Source organism: Morone saxatilis, unplaced genomic scaffold (genome assembly GCF_004916995.1).
Source record: "Morone saxatilis isolate NCDOM2014 unplaced genomic scaffold, NCSU_SB_2.0 Contig12, whole genome shotgun sequence".
Lineage (NCBI taxonomy): Eukaryota > Metazoa > Chordata > Actinopteri > Moronidae > Morone > Morone saxatilis.
Genome location: NW_023339674.1, coordinates 17,848,597 through 17,860,518, shown reverse-complemented (window position 1 = coordinate 17,860,518; position 11,922 = coordinate 17,848,597). Strand labels below are relative to the sequence as shown.

The following is an 11,922-nucleotide window of genomic DNA, read 5'->3' as shown; positions in this document are numbered from 1 at the left end:
GAGTCTGCTGTTTTTCCATTTTGGAAAATACATTCTTTGTTGGTATAACACAAGAAACTGAATAAAACTAGAATATAGCGGGGTTAAAACATCATTAATTTCATCAGATAGACATGATGTTCTCAGCTGAGGTAATGCTCATTTAAAGTTCAGTTTATGTAAAAACTCAGAGGATGTCACCAGACCGAACTACACCAAACTATGTCTTACAGCAGAATCAATATGCAGCTCTGATATTAAACTGCAATGCCCAAATCAGGTTTGAAAGGACAATACTGTAGGTGCTAATTGTTGTCATGGCACGCCTGCCACCATCCCCCCCCCACCCCACCCCCACCCCAACATCGCTTCCAAACTGTCTTCATATTTTTTCATACCCAGCTAAACACACCTGTCCACTACACGCTGCAGCGAGCCTCTGGTGAGTTGACTCCTGCTCTGCACAGCTGCTGCTCATTTGCTTATTAGCTCTTCAGTACATAACTAGAGTGGTATTTTCATGCATTTCACAGATAAGTTGCTTTAGTATCCGAGGCGGGCTTTTCTCGGCTGTACCTGTTTTCTTGCCTTTCTGTGCCTCAACTCCACCTGCTGTGTCCTGGTGTCTGCATTCAGGTCCAGTTTCCCAAAACTGTGACAAAAGACAGATGGCTATTATCTGTCATTGTCAAACAGATTAATTATATATGAAACCATTGTCAGTATATACTGTGCACACATCTAATAGCATTAGGCAGGAGGTCAGTTTTCATTATCTTATAATTTTGGTTGCCAAGCAACATTTACTCATGATGGAAAAAACTTTACTGCCTGAAGTAATGTTCTATTCTGGAAATGCCTCAATATTTATACACAAGAGGTGAATTGAATTTTTTTTTTTATTTCTGTTAAGAGTGTAAGCTGAGTGTTAGCCACACCAGCTTTATATATTTAGGCAGCTGTCAACAGACTGTAAAATCGTTTACGTAATGACTTTGTAAGGCCAAAGGGCTTAAAGAGACACTGCCAGCATCATCAGCAAGTTGGTTGTGGCCTTCAAGTGCATGAAAGTTTAACAGACCTTTTACTTAAAAGGCACAGAACCAGATCGTATTGACCTAGGAGGCTAATCGACCTTTTTAACAGCAGGCATTTTGTTACGAATAACATTAACCACAGTGACAGTTTCTCTTTGTGGCACTAAATGTAACAATAATATTTTCTCAGAATGGTATCAGCAAAGGAAAAGTGGCTAACTGCACAGTTTTACATACTCAACATATGTTTTTCTGTCCCTGTGGAAGTTAAACATTTGAGTCCTCGACTAGGTACAACAGAAAGAGACTCAAACTCCGCTGCCATGACAGTGAAAGAAAGAAGGCAAGCACAAATCAAAGAAGATGGCTTCATGCTGTTGTTGTCTGCTCTTGTGATGCTTGAAACTGTGGCTCACACTTGCATTGTGATACACATTTTAGGTGACACTTTTGCAACAAGCCTGAAGCATTGAAATACTTAAAAAGGGTATGTTTCTGGCTTCATAGAAGCCACAGTACAGAAATCCACTGCTATGTTCTCGCAAACAGAGTTCCTTTTACATTCAGGAACACTGAAATCACATGGAAGATAACAATTTGAATATTTAAGAAACTCGAACCGCAAAGCTTCTTTTTTTTTTTATTGCTTAAGTGTACATGAATCCACGAATGAATAATACAGCAACCAGATTAAACTATTCAGTACACGTCTGGGTAAATGCAGTCACATGCAGTGATTGCTATGGTATCAACAGTAAGCAGTTAGTCAGGAGCTGACGGAAACAACTGGGAATATGATGTTATTAAAATTTCATTAAAGAGATTTGGGTAGAGGAGCTGTCGATGCCTTCTCTTTCATGATCTATCGTATCGTACAGTACAGAGCTAGGGCTGCTGATGCAAAGGGGGTTGCTGATTGGTTGTTAGTGCTGTTTCATATTTCTCCATTCTGAACTGTACTTCCATGTTTAAATGCCCCGTTTCATCTAGATTCAACATTAGTAGAACAAAAAGTGTGACCTTACCTGTAAACTATTTTTGTATTTAACTCATGTTTAATTTATTATCAAACGCTAATTTCAGAATTGATCATATGCTTTTAATGGTCACAATTAAAGCACAGACCAAGCTGGTGTATATCACGGATGTTTTTGGTCCAGGCTGAAATATCTCAACAACTTTTTGATGGATTTCTATGAACATTCATTGTTCCTAGACAATGTATCCTGTATCCTCTAGCACCACCACAAGGTTGACAACAACTACTAGATGGATTGCTGTGATATTTGTTACAGACATGACTGTCTAACCTTGCGAGGCAGCTGGACTCACAAAATCATGAAATCCATCTTCCCAGGCTCAAATATATGCACTTGTGGCCAATACTGCCAATCAGCTTCCTTTGAGGGAGTGCTGGCAGGTATGGGGATGGGCACTAGGAAGACACTGCTCATTAAAATCAATGGCAGTTAGAGGCTAGAAGCTGCTAGCTTCAGTGTAATCAGAACTCTCCATTGAAAGAAGAGTAAAGAACAGTACTGTTGGAAAAGATGTATTTGTTCTTCTCCCAACTGGCTTTGGTAATGGTTTGACTACATTATATGGTTTTGTTGATTGCCTGTGATAGACAGATGGTTCATCCAATCACCTGCTGTTGGTAACAACGACTTCCCAGATGTTTGTGCAGCAAATCATCTGGCGCAGTCAGGTTAGTTTCCTTCAGGATGAACAGTAATAATTTTTTTGATGCCTTAACTTCTTATCTGGTGCCATCATGATGTAAAAAATGTAATTGTTGTTGTTAATAACCAAATACCTGCCAAATAATGAAATTCCATCAGCCTCAACTACTTTGTGTTTAGCGCTTAAGCATGTTTTTAGCATGACGTTTTCTATATACCCCTGAACATTGGCTAAGTTGGAGTATAATTATTTAATTGCTTGTGTGGTAAGCAATCATCCCACAATTACAGTCATCCAGTTCTCATTAGGTTGGCAGGTGTCCCCTCTCTACGGCTACAGTCAGCAAGGGTCCTCCTGCGCTCGGAGTCTGCAAAGTACAGATGGCTGAGTGGGTGACCCAGAATTCATGTGCTCTCTGACCGCAGCCCAATTACCATCCAAACACTGCAGATACTCAGTGAGTTAGGTAGGGAGGGAGAGAAAGTGTGGCTTTTAAGCTAAAAAAAAAAAAAAAGCCAAGTGCAGGTTAGATAGCAACAGAGCCATATTTAGACAGTGGAGTGGGCTGTGAAGCTGCATGTGCAGGGGGCTTAGTAAGGTGTTCTGCCACCTCTCTACCGCCTCCCATGCCCCCTCCTCTCACCACCTCTTCCTGTACAAACCGCTACATCATTTGTTTCTGAGACTACCTTTACTCCAGCCTCAACTCCTCTCTGGCTTCTCTTTGTTTAAACAGGAGCTATTAGGGCTTGAAAGACAGCAAATTAAGCTAATGGGCCTTATGCAAACGCTGTCCTTCTTGGCTATTCAAAATAACAGATTGCGAGGCCCCCACATGTTTCAACATGAGGACATTAGGATGGGATCAGACAGAGAGGGCACTGCTGATGCTCAGCTGAATCTTACACGTTAAAAGCGCACACACCCCATTAACGTATGCAGAAAGCTTTTCTAATAAGCCAAAAAGTGTGTGTGTGTGTGTGTGTGCGTGAGTGAGTGAGTGAGTGGAGAGACAAGAGATTTAAATGTAGCCCAGCAGCTAGTAGACTGGGCATGTGTGTGCAACTGCAGAGTTACATGCGTCTTAGTTTAAATTTGTGAGATGTTAAAGGATGAGACTGGTGATACTAAGAAAAGACATGTAAACTACTGTCCATAGTCTATCTCTCAAAACTTTCTAAATTCCCAAGTGTGTCCTTTTGTTTCTTTTGAGGATTTAAATACAGGTCATAGGTAATATTCATTTTTTAAAAAGAAGAACAGCCGGGCACTGCAGCTTTTAACAAAACTTACTCAAACAGGAGTAAATAGTGCATTTGTTGGGGGCTATTACACATCCGGTGCTCTGTTGAGTATTTATTTCTCGGAGCAAGATGGTGTTTTTGAGATGTTCATCATAAGAAATTAATATGTCAGCCGGTGCAACAGTGTGGCTCATTGATGTGTTTTAGTAGATTTTGGACAACAATGTAGCTCCAGGGTACAAAGGAATAAACACAGAGAAAAACATTTTCATGGGATTTGTTAATATATATATATATATATATATATGTTATCTATATCAAGAAATAGCCTGGAAGAATCCACAGCCGCAGAAAAGAGGGCGAGACTGCCAGACCGATAATTATGCTGCAGGTGTGGGACACAGCTGACAAATGAGCAGGAAGCATGTTTGAGAGTGTGTAGGTGTAGCCAAGCGCTCTCCAGAAAAGGCACACAGGCCGAAGCATAACATCCACAAAAGCTCCTCAAATGGCTGCGCTCACACTCATTCTCAACCATGCCCACTCATCGCGCTTTACATAAGCACGTAGTCTGTGTGTGTGGTATGTGTGTCCACCAGAGAGAAAACACATTACTCATTTACACTGAGGGAAGCCATCGTCAGTGTCCATCAATCTGTGTAGGGAGACCCTGAAGCCCCTGGCAGTGAAAGGTCCAGGGAACACACACATACTCACACAGGCCATTACACACACTCACGCTCACCTGAAGAGAGAGAAAAGCAAGAGAGAGAAAGAGAGAAAAAAGACTGAGTTACTTGTACATTTTTATGACCCTGTAACTTCCACTTTGGTGATGGATCGTTATCACTGGCAGGGCCGTGCCACCCACCACAGGCAAGGACACCCAGTGGCTGGGTGGGAAACAGAAAGCTGGGGTTGCTAGCATGGAGTATGAGCACCTGTACTCTGTTTCTATGTGAGTATGTGCAGTTATGAAGGAGAATGGTTATGTATTTACAGGAGTATAGACATTATTAAGCATTTGATCATGTGGGTTCCTCCAGCAGCTGCGGACACTGAGGTGACAGGAGGAGTCAGAAGACGGATGAGGGCCATTGTGGGCAAACAGTCCACTTATTTAATGTGGTTTTGTCCTCGGGCCCTGCATAATGAAACTGCCGCAGTGAACTGATCAGATATGTCGGAAATTTCCATTACACCTTAGCAATGCATGCAGATTGATATGAAATACTAGATTAAGAGTGCCAAATGGGATTTTAATTAGAATAATGGAATACAGTGAGATTCTTAAATTGCACTTCTGTCCTATGCAAAGCATGAACAATGAAACCAAAGGACACAAAGGGGTGATTAAGAATGTGTCTTGCCATGTGCCATGAATCTTTAATAAGAGAGAACTGTTTCCGGGCTTATGGACGTAAAGCCTTCTATGAACAGGAGCTAAATAATTGAAGATGTTATGCTGCATATGCTGCATGGTCGTTTCCCACTGACATGGAGACTTTGGGCTTACCTGGAACTGCAATAGTCAGATATCCAAAAACACAGAGGAAGAAATACATGATACCGACAACATGGACCTGCATGACTGATGGGAGATAAAACACCTCAGTACTACAATGATACAGTTACTGATTTTCCACTTTGGTTGCCATAAAACTACTTTTGTGGGATGTTCAAGTTTCAACCAAGGTCTAAAAAATAAAGATTTACGTGTCACAACCTGCCTCTCCCAGTCCATTTGGCTACACAGACCTGTGTCTGCATTTCATCCGTCTTCTTTGACATAATACACTCTTGCAATATGTCTTTTTTTTTAAAGAAAAAAGACAATCTTGATTAAACAAGAGGACGTGAGCTGCCAAATGTCTCTTGATAATCTGCATGATATTCTAAAAATAACATCTAAACTAACGAGGTCATTAATCACACTAATTAATGTGAATGTGTTTTACAAAGGCAACGTCAATATGATTCCCCCATCTTTTAAGTACTTATGAAAATGTTTCTTTCCTCATTAACATACAGTGTTATGCAGCAAGGTGCTCCAAAATCTAATCAGATCATCTGGTCTTCAGGTTCCCCCCAGGGATGAACTGTTCTTGAGTTTCTGCGCTCACAATAAAATTATTAGGCATCATGCCAGAAGAGTCTGTAGTGTATTTCTTTGTTTCTTTCTTTCAAATAAAACGTATTATGGGACCGCTTCTGCAGGCACCAGAGCACTCATTTAAAATTAATCAAGCGTGCACAAGCTACAGCTTTGTAACCTTCACTTAAAATGTATCCTCTGTTTATAATCAATTTTATGGAAATAGTGTGAACTTGATTGCTTTCTAAAATCTGTTTCTGTAATGAAAACTCGTCTGTTTCTCTAAGCTGCACCATGTTTAGACCCAGGCTGCTTATTATACTGTATGCTTATTTGAATCTACTTGTTTTTGAAGTTACTGTAATAATTAATTGATTAATTACTAAATTAAGTTTAATACCAGATCCAATTGCATGATATCTTAAAACCTCAATAATTCCCTTATAGGAGAACAAGGTGTTTTTTATAGGCTAATTTGGTGGAGAAGATACTAGTTTGTCCAATAACAGTAACCACAACAGACCAGAATGCAATGCACCTTTAAAATGTCCAATTGTGAGATCAATAAATGAAGTAACGTTCACGTGGCACATGGCTGAGGTGAAAGTGGGAACAGTCAAAATGAATTATAACACATTTACTCTATCTTACTTACAAACTTTATCTTGTTTTTATCTTGTTTGTCAGGACGATAGCAGTTTTATTTCCTCTGCTGTCCACAGATTCTTTCAAAATTTAAAATACTTTTTGTTTTGTTTTTTTACTTTATTTTTGTCCAATTTTTAATGTCTGTCCACATTTTTTGAATAAAACCCCCAGGGTACACTACTGATTACAATACTGCTTTGTTTTTACTAAGGTATCTTCATGGAAATCATCCAATAAAAGTAATGTGGGAGAACAGGTGTGTCTGTAATACCTCACTAAGTCACTATCCTGACAGGGACTGACCTGGTTTCTTTTTTATCAATTTGTACTGAGGCATGCTCACAGCTGAAGGTTAAAACCAATATTGGGGTTCCTACACGAACCCTCCCACACAATCCAAACCAATCCAAGCACAGTCAGTTTGAGTTAACACAAAGGGATCCGTGGCTCAAATGAACATTAAGTTTGATGCCACTCTCTGCGGGGCCACTGGCCGTCACTGTAATGCAGGTTGACACTCTTTCCCCAGGTCACATATACACACTCAATGATGCCCATCGAGGCTTATAGAGCCCTCAGTAGTGTTATTGTATCGACACATGACCTAACACATTTTCATTAACAACGTTCTCTAACAGTAATTCATTACTGTGCTCCATCAATTTAGGCCTATTACGTGGGTGGCTGACTTATTTATCCTGTGCTTATTTGTTTCAAGGCCTCATGAGACTTGAGAGCTCACAGTGAATAGACTAATGATGATTAAAAAATCCGATTACAGTTAATGATTCACATTAAATATATGAAATTTCACCACTGAATGCTTTTAGTCAACAATCATTCTCTTTTGATATGAGAGGACATATTCATGAAAGGAGTATACAGATGGTACCTCTTAGGCCGGTAACTTAAAGGAATAGTTTCCATTTTGGAAAACAGAGTAATTTGCTTTTCGCCAAGAGTTCAACATGTCAGTGCGATAAATATGCAGCAGGAGCCTGGAGACTGTGAGCTTTCCTTTGAATAAAGACTGGTAACAGGGAAACAGCTAGCCTTGTTCTGAAATGCAAAGGAATAACTGTAGTTTCTGGTGAGCTCTGAGTTCAGTCAGAGGCTGCAGTGTTTGTATACAGCCTAGAGCTTATAGCTAACATCTGTACCACACGGGCGGTTTGGGGTGTCAAACTCAATCACTGAAGGGGTCATCTTGAAATATAAAAAGGAGTTTGCGGGCCAGATAAGCAGGGGCATAGCCACAACTTTCCTACAGGGGAGACCAAGTTAGACACAGTAATTCTATTGGGGTGGAAAAAAATAACTACTTCAAACATACAGAAGACATAGTTTTATGAAGTAGTGTGGAATCATGGAGGTTGCTGTCTTTATTGTTAAACAACCATTATTGCTGATGAAAATCTATCTGGCGTGACACACTTTAGTGACGTTCACTGACTTCCTTCCTCATTCTCTGACATATCCTGTGGTTTCCCCAGGAGTTATAGCAATGTAAGGGGGTAAAAGGGATTGGACACTAATGTCAGGCAACCAAATGAAACGCAATCTTGAATAAGATTATGGATTCCTCTGGGTTGGAAATATTTGGGATCTACAACTCAATAAAATATACAACATAGATAATCGTATTTAGACATTTAATGTGGAAATGATGAAAGGGTCTGCCAGAACTGATTTTGATGTTTTTAATGTGTTTTTTTATGTTTAACCATGCAGAGTTAACTCATTCTGCTGTTTTACTGTCACTGGTTGAGAACAGAGAATGTTGTTGGGGATTGTAGTGCAGTGCGTTGAGGTCAATATTAATAATAATAATAATAATATAATATAACAAGTGTATCACCCAAAATCATGCCTACAGTTCGCTTTTACACATCAATTATTTCTCCAGTATTTTAAGTATCTGTGTCATGTCTTTTTAACGACAGCCACGGTATTTTAACAAAAATGGACACAACGATATGGGTGTCACAGTGGAACGACGTCACCAGTCAGTCACCAGTCTGTGTTTTCAGCTAGCTTGCCATGTGGACACACTGCCACTGGCAGCTAGCCTATTAAATGGCCATCCTCTCTTTAAGCCCCTGTGATCAGAGTGTGTCAGTCAACCAGCAGTCCCCCTCCCCAGGCAGCCTCTCAGGCTACTTACACGACTTCAGTAGGGATGAGAAGTGACAGACCACCAGGAAAGAGAGGACCTAATTGGGAGAATTGGTAGAACGGACGGATTGTTTGTGCTCAGTGAATAGATCAAAATGTTAATTTCGTCCTTGTCCAGATCTTCTGGGGTTGTTTTTAAAAAGAAGGGAAATAAAATAGAATTTGTTTGCACTGCCCTGATTGTGTCTGGAAATTACTGATAAGTTGACAGAATAACACAATCCAGTCTGAAGGCATCGGGGACCTCAACTACGAGATTTGTGTCCTTGGAAGCACCCTGATCAAATACGAAATGTAATGAGTTGGAAACATCCATTACTTTGTGACTCTCATAACTTTAGAGTAAATGGCTGGTTGTCAACTTCTCCTCCTTGATTGCCTCAGTATGCATGGCACCTGTTCAGCCTACAACTGTATAATGCTCTCTTTTACTTCCATTATGTTGGTAAAATAGAGAACTGGGGGCAATTTAACACTCGACACTTCTGTTGTTTTCCCTCCTTCCCAATTAGTTGAGACACAGTAGACCCCCCACAGTTGTATATTTGTACAAATAATGACAATTCATCATCTGGCCTCAGTGCTTATGGCAACATAAACAAATACTGGGTAATTTCAGCACAGTTCTCCCATATAAAAGTAAGAAAGAAGTAATAAATCAAGAAGCAAACTCCGGTCTCAAGCGAAATTACCCATAGAGAAGTGATTTTCCATCTAAGCATAAATGCAACCTCACATCAAAGGTTAATACGAATCATTTCCACAGTCTCATAGCTACTGTGTTAGCAGCCAACTTTAATTCCTATAAGCATAGAGGAGTCCTAAATATGACTGTGACCCTTAATTTGAACTAACTTATCCCATAAATGCACAACTACAACTGTTTATCCACTTTCCACTTTTCACTTACATAGATGTTACAGAGACAAGGGCCAGAAAGACAAAGTCATCAAGAGGTGGAGGTGAGTGTGATCAGTATCCCTGCTGGCATCTATTTCCTGCCTGGCTGGCCTGTCTGCCGTGTCACCAGCCATCACTTCAGCCCAGGCTCTTTCCATGCCAATTGGCACGTCTCGCCGTTGCTCTCACACTCTCTGCCACATCCAGAGAGGCAGAGACGGGACATATTAGGCCGGCATCACACATCACACGCTTCACATCATCACACACACGCACACAGAGATTTACGTGTTCCAATTTACACATGAAAACGGATGAGTGCACAAAGATGCAGAAAGAGACAGACAGGCATGCATATTCACACACACACGCACACTGTTCTCAATCTGCAGATGAATGTGTGTGAGTTGTATATTAAAAGGTTAGTGTCTTGGGGACACTGACCTTTAGAAAAATACTTTTGTTTACCAACATCTCTGGATGGAGAGCAGCTAAAGATCAAGATATAACAGAGGAGGGGATAAATAGAGTATGGCATATCAAATACACTGAGATGTACGTAACACGTTCCTTGTCCTTTTTCAGACCCTCAAGGTTGAAGCATCATATGCCTAAATCTGCTGGAGCCTGCTCTAATCCTTCTTGAAGCCTGCAGGCTCTCCATGTCCTTCTCATTGGCTTCATTAAAAGGATCCCTGTCCTTTCTATTTCCCTTTCACTGCCTGCCGCCTGCTCATCAACCGGGCCAATTACAACCAGTTATCTAAAGTCAACGAGTATCTCAGAGGGGTCACACATGCACTGCGCCTTCCTCGTCCTTCCGAAAGTAAAGTGAGAACTGTTATCTCTGCGTAAGAGGCAATGCCACTCATGTAGGTCAAACATAGGGGCAGCAACAGGAGTGCTCATTGTGTAACTATATACAGTGCATCGAGCATCCATGGAGATTCGTTTCTCAAACTTTTTACATGATTGGCGGGGTTAGAGTTTCAGGCGGCAATCTAATAATGCCCTCGAGGTCCCTTGAGAAAGAAGTCTGACTAGCGGTGCGAGTCAGGGAGGGAGCAAGGGGAGCGGTGTGCAAATTGAAAGTAATCCTCAGGCTCGGCCAGCGGTGCTGCTAGATTCACATCTATTCATAATTCATCACTCGACAGCAGTGAGGTGGAGAAAGTTCTGTCCGTGTAATAAACCAGTAAGAGACATCTTTGAAATGCACTGATGGAATCGGGCAGATCAGCCTCTGTACTGCTGAAGGTCCCAGGTGAGAACAATACTTGTTATAAGCAGGAAGACAGATTGAGAAGATAGCTGGGAGTCTGCATATTTCACATCATATTAGATTCTACAGCTGTCCATCCACAATGCTCAAGAGGAGATTGGCTGACTGAGCCACTGTCAGTCTTACATGAACTGTCAAAAGCCTAATTAGACATCGTCCAAGCATCGCTAGCAAAGACTTTTATAACTGACACACTCGTTTTCCTCCAACTGGAGCCATTTAAGCGTTAACCCGCTTGACCACAAGGGAGTCAAACTGCCCGGAACCTCTAGCGAGTTAATTCACCAAACCAAATAGACCCAGCGATAACAACTGAAGCTTGAACCTGCAAGAAATTTTTTTTTTGGCCACTTGGGCTCAGTGGAAACAAGATTAACATACTATAAATGTTTTTATGTTGAAGTGGGGAACTTATGTTGATATGGGACAACAAACTGTTGCCTATTATTTACACATATAGCAGACATAGAGCAACAGAAACATTCATTTGGAGCCGTGTTTTAGGCCACCTGTTGAATGTAAGTCCAATATTTAATCTTAATCTTGTATTTGGTCTCTACCCACTCTTGAGTAAAATGTCTGGCACTTTTGCTAGCTAGTTGCTTACTTTGTCTGTCTGCTGTGTGGTGCTGGGCAGGTAGTGTACAGTGAGATTTTAGCAATTTGTCTGGAAACACTGAGCAGTAGGAATACACCTAAATAGGGTTGGGTACCGAAACGCAGTACCAATAGGGCACCGGTTCTGACGTAAACGGTAGTAACTAGACCGAATAAGAACGAACATTTCGGTGCCTCATTTCGGTGCCTGACTTTTTTTTTTTTACCGCCCCCTGGTGTTCCGGTGTCAACTTGCGTGACGTCAGTGCCGCTACTCAGCAC

The 11,922-nt window shown here is 41.0% G+C and overlaps 1 protein-coding gene across 6 annotated transcripts in view; it reads right to left on the bottom strand.

The window, feature by feature from the left end:
* The window catches only part of lingo3a (leucine rich repeat and Ig domain containing 3a), a 35,034-nt gene that overhangs the window by 7,356 nt on the left and 15,756 nt on the right, over nt 1–11,922 (bottom strand). For 2 of the 6 annotated variants that reach the window (XM_035653868.1, XM_035653869.1), the window contains one exon: nt 556–631. The exons of 3 other annotated variants lie outside the window; for them this stretch is intronic. The gene's annotated coding sequence lies outside the window, so the exon portion shown is untranslated. Of the gene's footprint in view, nt 1–555; nt 632–4,566; nt 7,326–11,922 lie in introns of those variants that run through there. One more of the 6 variants, XM_035653870.1, reaches the window with a different exon arrangement.